The 14,565-nt window shown below is 37.4% G+C and overlaps 1 long non-coding RNA gene across 1 annotated transcript; it reads right to left on the reverse strand.

Annotated features, from left to right (window-relative positions):
- Positions 1-12,021: 12,021 nt before the first annotated feature.
- On the reverse strand, positions 12,022-13,534 carry LOC114804724 (uncharacterized). The gene is made up of 4 exons (XR_008470208.1): positions 13,082-13,534; positions 12,619-13,018; positions 12,387-12,558; positions 12,022-12,329 (listed from the first exon to the last, which is right to left on the reverse strand). It is a non-coding gene; the product is annotated as an uncharacterized LOC114804724 (long non-coding RNA).
- Positions 13,535-14,565: the final 1,031 nt, after the last annotated feature.

Consider the following 14,565-nt stretch of genomic DNA (forward strand, 5'->3'; position numbering starts at 1 on the left):
TCAATTGTCTTAAAAGCTAAAGGTGCTCTTAGCTTTGTTAAACGTTGGTCTAAAGAATTTAGTGATCCGTATATTACTAAAATTCTTTTTACAACATTGGTAAGGCCTATATTGGAGTATGGTTCTGTGGTATGGAATCCTAGCTATCAATCCCATTCTGATAAGCTTGAGTCCGTTCAAAAACAATTTTTACTTTTTGCTTTAGGCCACTTACATTGGGATTCAAGATTGAATCTCCCCCGTATACTAGTCGTTTAAAACTTATAAATCTTCCCACACTCACTAGTCGCAGAGAAATGCTAGGTATAATTTTTCTAGTAAAACTTCTGAATGGTTTAGTTTGTAGTTCATTCTTTTTGTCTGATATTAAGTTTAATGTCCCATTGCGTTCATCCAGGCAGTTTAGACCATTATTTCTAAAATCTTCTAGAACAAATTTTGAGTTAAATGAACCATTCTGCCGAATATGTCATGATTTTAATTCGCATTCCAGCACATTTGATCCATCTGACTCAATATTTAGCATCAAAAAAACTATTTTGTCTTCTCTTAATAAATAATATTCAGAAATTTTTAACTTTTTGTTTTTATAAATTTTTAAATCTCAGCTGTTGAAATGTTTCTTTCTGTAGCTGAGCAGTTTGAGAACCGGACGCTTAAAAATCTCTTGCCTTTCTAGACTCGGCAAATTCCGCTCGTATGCGGACTGCGCCCCACGCGTCGGTTGGGCGGGAGGAGGGTAATCGTTTGGGTTAATAAATCAAATAAAAATCCTTCTTATTTCATGCAACGAGTGCAACGAGCAAAACTGTACTGAATAAGTTTGTTTTAGATATAGTAGGACAATTTTTTAATTTTAGTTACCGAAAAGTTATGTTTATTAGAATTGTATTGTACATTAAATAAAGAACTAGCACTCCAAATTTGGTAAGGTTTGACACAACCATTAAAAAGTTAAAGTACTGGAAGTGCAGAAGTGGCAAACATCCGAACGGTTTTGCTCGCCACTTGCACAACCTTTTTTTATTTTTTGGCAACTAATCAATTGATTATAGGTTTCTTCGTTTTGTTTTGCTCTCAATATTCGCCCACCTGTGAGCTTTCAAACTGAACATATATTTCAGTTAGTGCACTATTATTTTCGCGCACTGCGAACCAGTACCAACAAAAAAAATTTTGGCGGTTGAAAATAATGTGTTTATTGATCGCTTACAATTTAAGTACGAGTAATGCCAAAAAATTCTAAAATAATTAATAACTTTTTCCTGGTAAATTGGTGACACTGATCAACGTAAACAGCCATTTTCAGAATGCTCTACTAATGCGTATTGTCTTAGGACAGACATATGGTTTCCGTACTACGATGTGTACGACAATAAAAGCTCAAGAAACCATGTACCAGCATAGTGACACACATGTAGTATTGTACTATGTTTGCAGCCATCAGCTGATACAAATAAATTCAAGCAATATAATTATGAATAGCAGGCAGGAAAATTGATCCTGACTTATGTGCTGAACACATAGAAGACGACAAGTGACGAGCGACATCTGTCAAATATTAAAATACACGCGTTCTTATGGGCACAGATTTTTTAACAACAGCACGACTATGCGACAACAGGCTTGTAGTTGTCGTTGTCGCTAAATTAAAAATGTTTCTAATTTTGGCGACGACAATGGGCAGCTGTAGAGTTGCCACTAATATGTGAAATGTAAAATTATTAAAAGATATGACAAATATGACGTTATTTTGCCAGCAGAAACGTAAAATAGCTTTGATATATCATTTATAATAACAATCGATTATTTAAAACAAATAAATCGACAATTTTTACATTTTTTGCACAAATAGTTTTACTTTAAACTAAATATGTAAATTTTATTCAAATGAAAGGTTTTAGTACGGCAACAATGAAATTGCTGTTTGATATGTCGCTGCCGTCTTCAAAATGTTCAAGACACTGGCTCAAAGCGACATTTGTGATCAGCCATCGCTACGTCGTTTCGTGTCGTCGTCTTTGTGCTCAGCACTTTAGTCATAACTTCAAGCAATCTTAAAATATTATTGTCCATTAATATGGTCGTCTGTAGTACCAGATTCCAGCATAAGAAAATACATCAAGCTACTTGGCTGTCTCCTGATCGAAACACGCGGAACCAAATCGATCACGTTGTAATAGACGGAAGACATGTCTCCTGTGTTTTAGACGTGCGTACGCTCCGAGGACCAAATATAGACTCGGACCATTATCTGGTCGCAGCGAAGATACGCACCCGCCTCTGTGCAGCAAAGAATACCCGTCAACAAACACAAGGAAGGTTCGACGTCGAAAAGCTGCAATCGCAACAGACAGCCACGAAATACTCTACTCGACTTGCACTCCTGCTTTCTGAGAGCACTCATCAGCATCTCGGTATAAGAGAACTGTGGAACGGCATCTCAAACTCACTGCGTACCGCTGCAGCCGAAACAATTGGTTTTCGGCAACGACAAAAAACAAGCTGGTACGATGAGGAGTGCCGTCTCGCAGCGGAGAGAAAACAGACTGCCTACCTCGCAACATTGCAAACGACCACAACACGTGCGGGATGGGATAGATACCGAGAGCTGAAGAGGGAAGCGAGACGCATTTGCAGACAAAAAAAGAAAGAGGCCGAAATGCGTGAGTACGAAGAGCTTGAGAAGCTGGCAGACAGAGGGAATGCTCGAAAATTTTATGAAAAAATGAAGCCACTTAACGAAGGTTTCAAGACCGGAGCATCCTCATGTAGAGACCAAGGTGGTAATCTGGTAACCGATGTCCAGGGCATACTGGGATTATGGAGGGAACACTTCTCCGACCTGCTGAATGGCAGTGAGAGTACAACACCAGGAGATGGCGAACCCGATCCCCCAATCGATGACGATGGAACAGATGTTCCATTACCCGACCATGAAGAAATTCGAATAGCAATTACCCGCTTGAAGAACAACAAAGCAGCGGGGGCCGATAGATTACCGGCAGAACTATTCAAATACGGCGGCGAAGAACTGATAAGGTGCATGCATCAGCTTCTTTGCAGAATATGGTCGGAAGAAAGCATGTCTGACGATTGGAATCTCAGTGTGCTCTGCCCAATCCATAAAAAGGGAGATCCCACAATCTGCGCCAATTACCGTGGGATCAGCCTCCTAAATATCGCATACAAGGTTCTATCGAGCGTATTGTGTGAAAGACTAAAGCCCACCGTCAACAAACTGATTGGACCTTATCAGTGTGGCTTTAGACCTGGAAAATCGACAAGAGACCAGATATTCACCATGCGCCAAATCTTGGAAAAGACCCGAGAAAAGAGGATCGACACACACCACCTTTTTGTCGATTTTAAAGCTGCTTTCGACAGCACGAAAAGGAGTTGCCTTTACGCCGCGATGTCTGAATTTGGTATCCCCGCAAAACTAATACGGCTGTAAAAATAGACGTTGAGCAACACCAAAAGCTCCGTCATGATTGGGAAGGACCTCTCCGAGCCGTTCGATACCAAACGAGGTTTCAGACAAGGTGACTCACTATCGTGCGACTTCTTTAACCTGATGCTGGAAAAAATTATAAGAGCTGCAGAGCTAAACCGAGAAGGTACAATCTTCTACAAGAGTGTACAGCTTCTGGCGTACGCCGATGATATTGATATCATCGGAAGCAACAACCGCGCCGTTTGTTCTGCTTTTTCCCGCATGGATAAGGAGGCGAAGCGAATGGGTCTGGAGGTGAATGAGGACAAGACGAAATATCTCCTGTCATCAAACAAACAGTCGGCGCATTCGCGTCTTGGCTCCCACGTCACTGTTGACAGTCATAACTTCGAGGTCGTAGATAATTTCGTATACCTGGGAACCAGCATCAACAACACGAACAATGTCAGCCTCGAAATCCAGCGCAGAATAACTCTTGCCAACAGGTGCTACTTTGGACTGAGTAGGCAATTGAACAGTAAAGTCCTCTCTCGACGAACCAAAATCAAGCTCTACAAGTCACTTATCATTCCCGTCCTGCTTTACGGTGCAGAAGCTTGGACGATGTCAACATCAGATGAGACGACACTAGGAGTTTTCGAGAGGAAAATTTTGCGCAAGATTTATGGTCCTCAGAACATTGGCAACGGCGAATACCGCAGACGATGGAACGATGAGCTGTACGAGTTATACGACGACATTGACATAGTTCAGCGAATAAAAAGACAGCGGCAACGCTGGCTAGGTCATGTTGTCCGAATGGACGAAAACACTCCAGCCCTGAAAGTGTTCGATGCAGTACCCGCCGGAGGAAGCCGAGGAAGGGGAAGGCCTCCACTCCGTTGGAGGGACCAGGTGGAGAGCGACCTGGTTACACTTGGGATCTCCAACTGGCGCCGAACTGCAAAGGAGAGAGACAGGTGGCGCACTATCGTCGATTCGGCTATAACCGGCTAAACGGTTGCAACGCCAATCACATACATACATTATAATTATTACTTCTCAACATATCTTTCACATCTTTTTTTCAAATATTGTTTTTTGATTTCAGTTTATTTTGAATTTAATTTAATTCTGAAGCATACTACAGTATGACTACATGTCTGTCTCAAGTATAAGACTCAACCAAAAAAACAACAGGTGGGGAATCTTTGACTCTCTGTTTAGATGACTACTGCAATATTTATCCGAGCTACGCTTTTTTGACTAAAAGTAAAAGGGAGTGTTACCCCAGTGGCAATTAATGTACAATCTAAAATTAGTTCAGCTGTGGCAACGAAAGGAACATTTATACGAATAAGGATTTTCAACATTCCATGCTTCGAGTTCGTGGAGAAAGTAAAGAAATGTTTGATGAAAAAAATCCAAATTGTACTAAGAAAACAAATGGGTATCTTGGCGGACTTTCCAATGACAGGTTCATTGAACACAAACTGTGGTAATAATGCTCGAACGTTTTTTCAATATGGTGCAGATTATATTGAAAATATTTCGTTCCCTATAGTAATGGTACATGAAGCTGCGCTTGAAGCAAGACCAAAGACTTACGCAATTATAGGCTGAACCACACTCGGAAAACCTCGAGATTGCACACCATGGAATACTAAGTGCACGGTTTTTGGTTCCGTCGGACCCTCTAACATCAAAAACTAAAAGTACGTCCAAAGACTCTAAAAACACATCAACGTATGTATATGATGAGGTCAAACAAGTTCTTTTACACGTGAATGAGTGACTGAATAGCCCTATTTCCGAAAGCTCAGACTCATAGTAATTTTCTAAGCCTTCTTGAATAGCACAAAAAATGTGAAGAAAGAAGATTTGATATAAAGTTTATGTATGTTATAAAACGAACGAAGAATTACATCTAACAATTGTTACTTTCTTATATTTTTATAAACGCAATATGTTGCAAAGAGAGATAGTTTTGTTCACAAACGGTTATATGTAACACCCAAAACTAAATGAGTTAGATATAAAGATTACTTTGGTATGATCAGGTTGACGAGTGAATTTCAAATCCGGTTGTCTGTCTGTCCGTCCGTCCGTCTGTGCACGGGCTGATTGCCATTCACTTGGGAGTGGCCAGGAACGATTCTTTGGCATATAACTCAAGCAGCTCACGACTTCCGGTTTTAGACCAAGTATCCCCTAGGTAGCCAGCAGACATCCGTTTGGAGGCATGAACCTGGAATGTCCGGACCCTTAATTGGGAAGGTGCCTCTGCCCAGCTGGTTGATGTCCTCATACAACTAAAGGCTGACATCACTGCCATCCAAGAAGTTCGATGGACGGGACAAGGACGGAAGAAGGTGGGGCCTTGTGTGGCATCTACTACAGCGGCCATATAAAGGAGCGCAAATATGGTGTTGGATTTGTGGTGGAAAGGAAACTGCGTCGCCAAAGCAAAGTTTTGAATATATCGCTGATTTGCGCCCACGCCCCAACGGAAAAGAAGGACGATGTGAACAAAGATAAGCGGCTAGATACACTTATGAGCGCTGCCCCGCCATGGTGGCTGCTTTCGTAAACGCAATGCATAACAGCCCTATTTCATGCGCATGTGTTATCAAATTGTGCATGAGTTATATTTTACATGCGTTGCAGTAAAAAGAAGCGAATGAAATAATTAATATAGAAAAAAAGAAATACTTTTCAAAATTGGGGTCCCGGTGATGAATATTAATATATTATTATTGAAATATGTTAATTAAAAAATTTTAATTAATTAAAAAATTAAATTTGAATTGTTATTCCAATATATTTTTATTTGAAGTAATTATAAATGGGAGTTTCTTGAAGTTTATTCAAAACAAAGAATTTTCTAACGCACTTATAACAAATTATCCATTCAAAAAATAATTTGGAATCACACAAAACTTTAACTATTTAGCAGGTGTTTAAGGCAGAGCATTAGGACATTCATAAACGTCGAATAAATGCATTGTATATTTTGTTGAAGCATGGAAGTAATGCATAAATGCTTTGCATTGAATGGGCATCTGTTTTAAAAAACGCTTTGCATGTTGCAATTACAAAACCAGCCGATGTCATAATCGTGCTTGGCGATTTTAATACTAGGGTGGGTAAAGAAGGTGTCTTTATCGTCGGAAGATACGCACTCGCCTCTTTGCAGCAAAAAAAACTCCGTCAATAACCACAAGGAAGGTTCGACGTCGAAAAGCTGCAGACAGCCAAGAAATTTTCTACTCAACTTACTCCTGCTCTCTGAGAGCACTCATCAGCATCTCGGTATAAGGGAACTGTGGAACGGCATCTCAAACTCACTGCGTACCGCTGCAGCCGAAACAATTGGGTTTCGGCAACGACAAAAACGAACTGATACTATGAGGCTTGACCACAACACGTGCCGGATGAGATATATACCGAGAAATGAAGAGGGAAGCGAGTCGCAATAGCAGACAAAAAAAGAAAGAGGCCGAAATTCGTGTGTATGAAGAATATTTTATGAAAAAATTAAGCGACTTAAGAAAAGTTTCAAGGCCGGAGCATCGTCTTGTAGAGACCAAGGTGCTAATCTGGTAACCGATATCCAGAGCATACTGGGATTATGGAGGGAACACTTCTCCGACCTGATGAATGGCAATGAATGTACAACACCAGGAGATGGCGAACCCGATTCCCCAATCGATAACGACGGAACAGACATTCCATTACCCGACAATGAAGAAATTCGAATAGCAATTATCCGTCTGAAGAACAACAAAGCGGCGCGGGCCGATAGATACCGAGCTATTCAAATACGGCGGCGAAGAACTGATAAGGTGCATGCGTCAGCTTCTTTGCAGAATATAGTCGGACGAAAAGATGCCCGATGATTGGAATCTCAGTGTGCTCTGCCCAATCCATAAAAAGGGGTACCTCACAATCTGCTCCAATTACCCAACATCACAATGTCAGCCTCGAAATCCAATGCTGAATCACTCTTGGCAACAGATGCAACTTTGGATTGAGTAGGCAATTGAAAAGTAAAGTCCTCTCTCGACGGACCAAATCAAACTCTACAAGTCGATCATTATTCCCGCCCATGGCGCAGATGCGTGGACGATGACAACATCCGATGAGACGACTATTGGGGTTTTCGAGAGAAAAGTTTTGCACAAGATTTATGGTCCCCCTAACATTGGCAACGGCGAGTGCTGCAGGCGATGATGAATGATGATGAATTGATGATCGTACAGATTTATACGACGACAGCGTAAAAATATAGAGACTTCGCTGGCTAGGTCATGTTGTTCGACTGAATTAAAACACTCCAGCTCTGAAAGTGTTCGATGCAGTACCCGCAGGAGGAAGCCGCGGAAGAGGACGACCTCCACTCTATATTGTAACGAAAATGATACCAGAACAAACTAGAATCAATAATCGAAATCGATAACTTGCCAGATTTATCCAGACATCGATAATTGTAGTTACCAGAATGTTCGAGTGGTGGTGTATTGCCAACAATCGACTATATAAGGGCTGCCGGACTGGCAGCAAGACACAGTTCTAATAAGAGAGTTGTCGAGTTAAGTGTAAGCAAGTTATAAGTTAGAGTTTTAATGTAGAGTTTTTAATAATAAAGTGTTAAGTTATAAGGAATTAAGAAATAAAGATTAGTACATTGCCATTAAATTGTGACTTTTATTTGACAATCCAGTGATCGAACTCAGGGTAGAGGTTCAGCGTAAATGCCAGATTTTGGAAATCCGTTACAATATATGTGTATTACTATCTGGTTTCGTTGCTGTTACGTTGTGTTGCTTATTCGCTTATATGGATCAAAATGAAGATTGTTTTTTACTAAATATTGAAAAAAAAATGAAAGATTATCTCTTTATTGGAAGCAATTTCGAAAAAAGGCGAGTAACAAATACTTATAAATTATTTTAACATTTCTTCTTTGATTGTGTGGTGCATACCAAAATTTTGTGTTGCAGTATATTTGAGTATATTGTGCAAAAAATGTTTCGGTAGAACGTTATTCTAATAAAAGTGTTGCCGAAAATCACGCAGAACGTGATACTTTGACAAATTCGCAACACTGCTGTCGTGATTGGAATCCCGAATACTCCCATAGTCTCATTAAGAATTATAATATACATATAAATGTGGGCAGGGGGATTTAACCACACCTTTTTCCTTTCAATGCATTAATTTCGCTGTTTAAAACCGAAAATAGCTAAGTTATTAAAACTTGTCCCGATCATTCCTATGTGGGCTTGTGGATATAGTCCCACGATGGGACCATATTTTCGCACAGACCCTTCAAATACCAATCATTCCATTTTTTGGAATCAATAGTTAGGATTAAAATAGATTAGTGAATTTAATACTTTCTAACGAATAGATCTTGCTCCCTTTTTGCACGGATTTTTAATTTCAATCCATTTTTTTAATTAAATGCTTTTTTGCAATATGTATGCTTCGTTTTAGAACATGTTATCGTAATACGATCTATCTATATAAATATTCAAATAAATGTAACCTCAAATCTAACTATTAAAAAACACTGTTGTTAATAGAATTGAAACAAAACAATTTTTTATTAATTAAAAATTAAGCCAACAAAGAAAAGTCTAAACAAAATCCAGCGCCATCGCGGCCAAGGGATCTAAATAAAGTTTAAACGAAAAATAATAATTATATATATAGGTTTGAAATACAGTGAAAAGTTTGCAACAATTTCAATTAACTATTGAAGCAACCATTCGCACTATCAAAAAAAATTAAAACGCAATAAGAAAAGTGGTTTCAGCCGCAGCCGTCAGTTCTGGGTTCTTCTCCCGTATTGTACATTTTATGAAAGATCACGAATAAAAGAGCACCAGGTCGATAAAAGCGAAGTCGCAGCAGTTTTTTGTTACAATAACAAGTGAAGTTATCCACTTCAGTTGATGCCAAGCGATCTCATTTTCATGACAGTAATGTGTGGTTAGAAACTTTGGGCGAAGAATATCGTCTACGTAATGTAAAAATAAGCTTAATCAAGCACAATGTTGATTTTGTCACTAATAAAGTACTTAATTCTAATCCAAAGGGTTTCATTTGGCAACCGCAATCATCAGCACATTTTTTTCTATTTATTTGATTATTATAATTTTAGTATTTATTATTTCGATATCTTTGAATGAAAGTTCTGTTTCTATTATAGGCGAAACTTAAAAAAAATATTCATAAATTAACCGTTTGCTTTTAGACCCCTATTATGTACAGGGTGGCTGATGAAAGCCGCTACCAAAAAAAATTAAATAACATTTTTTCTATTTAATGAATCTGGTTAATTGTTTTTTTTTATTTTGCAGATTGACTTTTACATTTAACAAAAATGGATAACTGGGACACTGAAACAAGAATTTGGATTGTCCGCCACTATCACGCACTGGAGTCCGTAGTTTCGGTTCAAAAAGAGTATAGGCAATCCTAATAGCAGATGGACCATAATGAGACTTGTAAACAATTAAACAATTTTGCCGAGCATGGGACAGTCAACAGAAGACCTTACCATCGAAACTCTTCAGTTCGAACGGAGGAAACAATCGCTGCTGTAGTTGCTGCCATACAAAAGAAAAAAAGGTAAGATGTCGCACATGCATCAACGGGGCATTTAAATTCTATTATTTTTAAAACTAAATAAGCTATATTTAATAAAATTGAATGAGCTTTAACATGAATAAAAGAAAAATGAATTTCATACACTGAAAAAGAAAATTATTTGAGTTTCTTAATGTAGCGTAGTAAAATTCATCAGCCACCCTGTATCTATAATAGCATGAGGCTGGTATTGTCACTGGCGAAGCGAATGAAATTTCTGTCGAATTTCGGCAGCTCGAAATGTGAGCAGCGAACAATTGGCGAATTCGCCAAGAATAGGCGAAAATGAATTTTTGGTATTGTCAAGTGCTGAACACAAAGACGACGACATGATACGACGTAGCGACGGCTGATCACAAACGTCGCTTTGAAGCCAGCGTCTTGAAGATTTTGAAGACGGCAGCGACATATCAAACACCAATTTCATTGTTGCCGTACTAAAATCGTTCACTTCAAAAAAATTTACATATTTAATTTAAAGTGAAATTATTTGTGCAAAAAATTAAAAAAAGGTCGATTTATTTGTTTTAAATAATCGATTGTTATTATAAATGATATATCAAAGCTATTTTACGTTTCTGCTGGCGAAATAACGTCATATTTGATATAACATTTAATAATTTTACATTTCACATATTAGTGGCAACTCTACAGCTGCCCATTGTCGTCGCCAAAATTAGAAACATTTTTAATTTAGCAACAACGACAAGTACAAGCCTGTTGTCGCGTTGTCGTGCTGTTGTCAAAAAATCTGTGCCCATAAGAACGCATGTATTTTAATATTTGACAGATGTTGCTCGTCGCTTGTGTTCGAGCTAAAGGACATAGCTGGCGAATGCGAATGCGAACGTTTGACAGTTGAGTTGAATACACATGTTCTTATGAGATGAGCTACATAGCTTTCGCATGTTTTCGCATCCAACGCTCCGAATTTCGAACTCGGACTCGAAAACGCACAGAAGTTGAAATTTTTCAACTTTCATGCGCTAACACAGCAACCTTCACATTCTTGAGAACAGGAACCAATATTATGTTACTTACTATCTTGCGTGTTTTAATTATTTAAGCCCGTTTTCTTTGCTAAAATATAAGTATTTTGGAAATATAATATTTATTAGTTTATTAATAATATATTTATCAAATATTTAAAGTATTTTTTAAAGATAACATGTGATGAAGTTTTAATAAACTAGGTAGACAGTTTAAATTTTCCTTTCTTTGCTTAATTCAAGGTATTCTATGAACACTGCTAATATAAATCACTAAAAATTTAAAATCGCCGTCCATATATTTAGGTCGATTTCAAACTCGCAAATAAAAAGTTTGTATGTGTATCACCTTGTATACAGCTGTCAACGCATTCAAAAGCGCATTTATGTAGTTGCTCGAAATAAACGCAGTCGAGCGCATTCGCGACCTATGTCGTTTCAGCTTTCAGCACATCACTGGCGAATATGGAAAATTCGCTTCGCCTAAACTGTCAAAATCTGGCGAACGTTCCCTGCAAGATAGGTACTGGCGAATTCTTCGGTGAAATGCCAGGGAGCGGTATCCACAGTTTCAATGAAAGTTTCTATGCCATTCTTAAGGGCAAATTGACAAAAGTACCCGAAACTATTATGTATATGTGATCGTTCATCCCTTCTTTGCGCATTACATTCATCATTTAACAATTTATATATACCTCTTGCACAATTCTGTGAATGATCTTGGTACAATCACGCATGAAAGACCCAAAACTGCGAACCAAAACTACATGTGCACTTTCAGTACTGTTCTTGGTACTATTACGGATGAAAGACCCAAAACTGTGAACCAACACTCCAGGTGCACTTTCAGTACTGCGACCCACAAAAGCCCAGAAACTATACCCGCTATTTTCGGTTCGTTCTACCAAAATCCCAAATGATAATTTAATAACAAAATCATTAATTATATATCATATTTATTGATAATATCATGCCATTTAGGTGTTTATTATTATATTTAATTTATACATGTATTAACGTACTACAATATATACATATGTAAAACGTATTGAATAGTTGAACAATTTTTGCTATCTGACAAAGGCTGGAGGAAGAGTGGCAAATGTCAAATACCACGAGCGGCCTGGAAGTGTAAGCCGCGCACATTATGTGAGGACTCTTTTGGTTTCTTTAGGAGTTTTTGTCAGATCTGTTCTTTCATTAATTTCACTAGTACTAGATTCATCCAACTTCTGGGAGGAGGGTTTCTATAAAATATAATGCAAAATTTGAATTTTAACAACATAAAAGTTGGTAATAATTACCTTATGTTTCAGGAATTCTAAATCTAGCACGGGCAAAGTTCTAGACTTAACATCCATACTCTTGCTGTTGTGTTTCCACTGAACTAATTTCGTTGAATCCATGTCCTTTTAAAGCGATACAACAACGTTATGATTTCTCAATACATGGTGAAGATGAATCAAAAAAGTCATTCTAATTAAACATACAAGAAGTTTTAAATTTTTATGATCACAAACAATCACTCAAATTTACCCTTAAATTTCTGTGTTTTAGCTGCTAATGGCACGACCAACTGAGGTGCCGGTAAGTCCAAAAAAACTGCATTTGCTTTGCCCTCTAGCTCATTGGCAAAACCCAGTTGACACACGTCGCGATGATAAACGGTTACAAAATCACCTAAATTCCTCGTGCCTTGCTTCCTTCCAATTCTCGTGCTTGTGTTGAGCAAAAGGTTTAATTGCACGTAAAAAATTGACATTAAACCTAATATCTGGTATGTAAATGATTTGTGTTCGATGTAGCAGCGTTTGCATCCATAGTTCTGGATTTGCATGCAGCACATATTCCATCGATTCGAAAATTCTACGCTGCTACCATAAGTGACACCAATAAGTTTGGGTACCTTTAACGCGCCATATGAGGTTTGAAATATCTGTATGGAAAATTAATTAGAATTTAAGGCAAGATAATATTATTATATTCAACAATTCTTTACGTATTCAATGGTTCCGCCATTGATGTTGACCATTGTTGGCGTAGCTTCTATTGCGTGCTTCGAATTGACAATGCAATGAAGTATTACTGTATCACCCTCTTCAATTTCATATTTTGGCTTTAGAAAACTTTTATTTTACGTTTTACTTATTTAAAAATGCGTGCTTCAATAATTTAAACTTTAATTAGGCTACGGATCACTGAATTAAATAAAACACGCAAAAAATACTTCACAACCAGCCATGATATAAATCAAAACAAAACTTGTTCAAACACGAGAACTTTGTTTCTTTCTTTTTGGTTTTTGTTTAATAAAATATTGAATTTGAATACTTTTGTAAATTTTTTTACATGTTTTGTATTTAAAACTAAATTATCAATATAATTGCATCATTGGTTCATTTAGTTCAGAGCAAAAAAAAATAAATTTCATATCAGTATTATCAAAATTGTTGCTTACACGAAATAAGCTGTGAGCCACTGTAGCTCAAAACAAAACTTGATCAAACACGAGAACTTTGGTTGTTTCTTTCTATCATTCCGAGTACTGTACGAGAGAAGAGTTGAGGTAAATGTTTATGCACATTTTGCCCTTTGTTGCATATGTGTGTATGTAGTGGTGTTATTAAAATTTCTTTGAATGTGTTGGAGTTTCAGTACCCATGAGTTTATTTCATTCGCCAGTTGAATTGAATTCAAAAACATGTAAAAATTTAAACAAAATTAAAGGAATTGGAATTAAAAAAATTAAACACACAAAATAAAACAAGTATTTCAAATACACAAACTTATGTACTACTGCATCTAGGGATGTAACTACAATATTTACAAAGAATTCGATATTTGTCTTCCTTTGTTGCTTTACTAGGAGAATATCGAAGTTTATGTTCACCTAGTATACAACGAAAAGAGCATTTTAGCCCTCTAATTCGCATTCGCATTATCGCAATCTTCTATCAGTTTCTTTGTATGCTGAATTACTTGTGATGCCTTGGTTGACTTTTATGCAAACGAACAATTAGTGTCCTTATTGCTTTTAAGATCTCGTCTGCCTCTTCGATATTTTTCCAGTGTCTAAAGGTTCCATATTAATTGCTTTACGCATCTCTGTTATATTGATCGTTTGTATATTAGCTTCTAGACGTTTTTGCTCAAGGTATTCATCTGTAATTTCATTTTATAAAGCCGGTAATAATATAAGTGTATATGGTCTTCACTGCATGGACTTTTCGATTTTTTACAATAAGCCCTTGGTTGTATGAAATTCAAAACAAATTGTGTAAACAAAAACAATATTCAATTTAAAGACGTCAAAAATGTCAATTTTGGATGAATTCGTGTGACATTTCTCAATTATTTTGGTATGGCAAGGTTAGGCGATTGTTATGATACTCGCCATTTTTTGCATATTATCTTTTACTATTAACCCTTATTATAGTACCCAAATATGCCAAAACAGGCTACTGATCAAGACCAGTTTCTTCA

This window comes from Zeugodacus cucurbitae, chromosome 3 (assembly GCF_028554725.1).
Source record: "Zeugodacus cucurbitae isolate PBARC_wt_2022May chromosome 3, idZeuCucr1.2, whole genome shotgun sequence".
NCBI lineage: Eukaryota > Metazoa > Arthropoda > Insecta > Diptera > Tephritidae > Zeugodacus > Zeugodacus cucurbitae.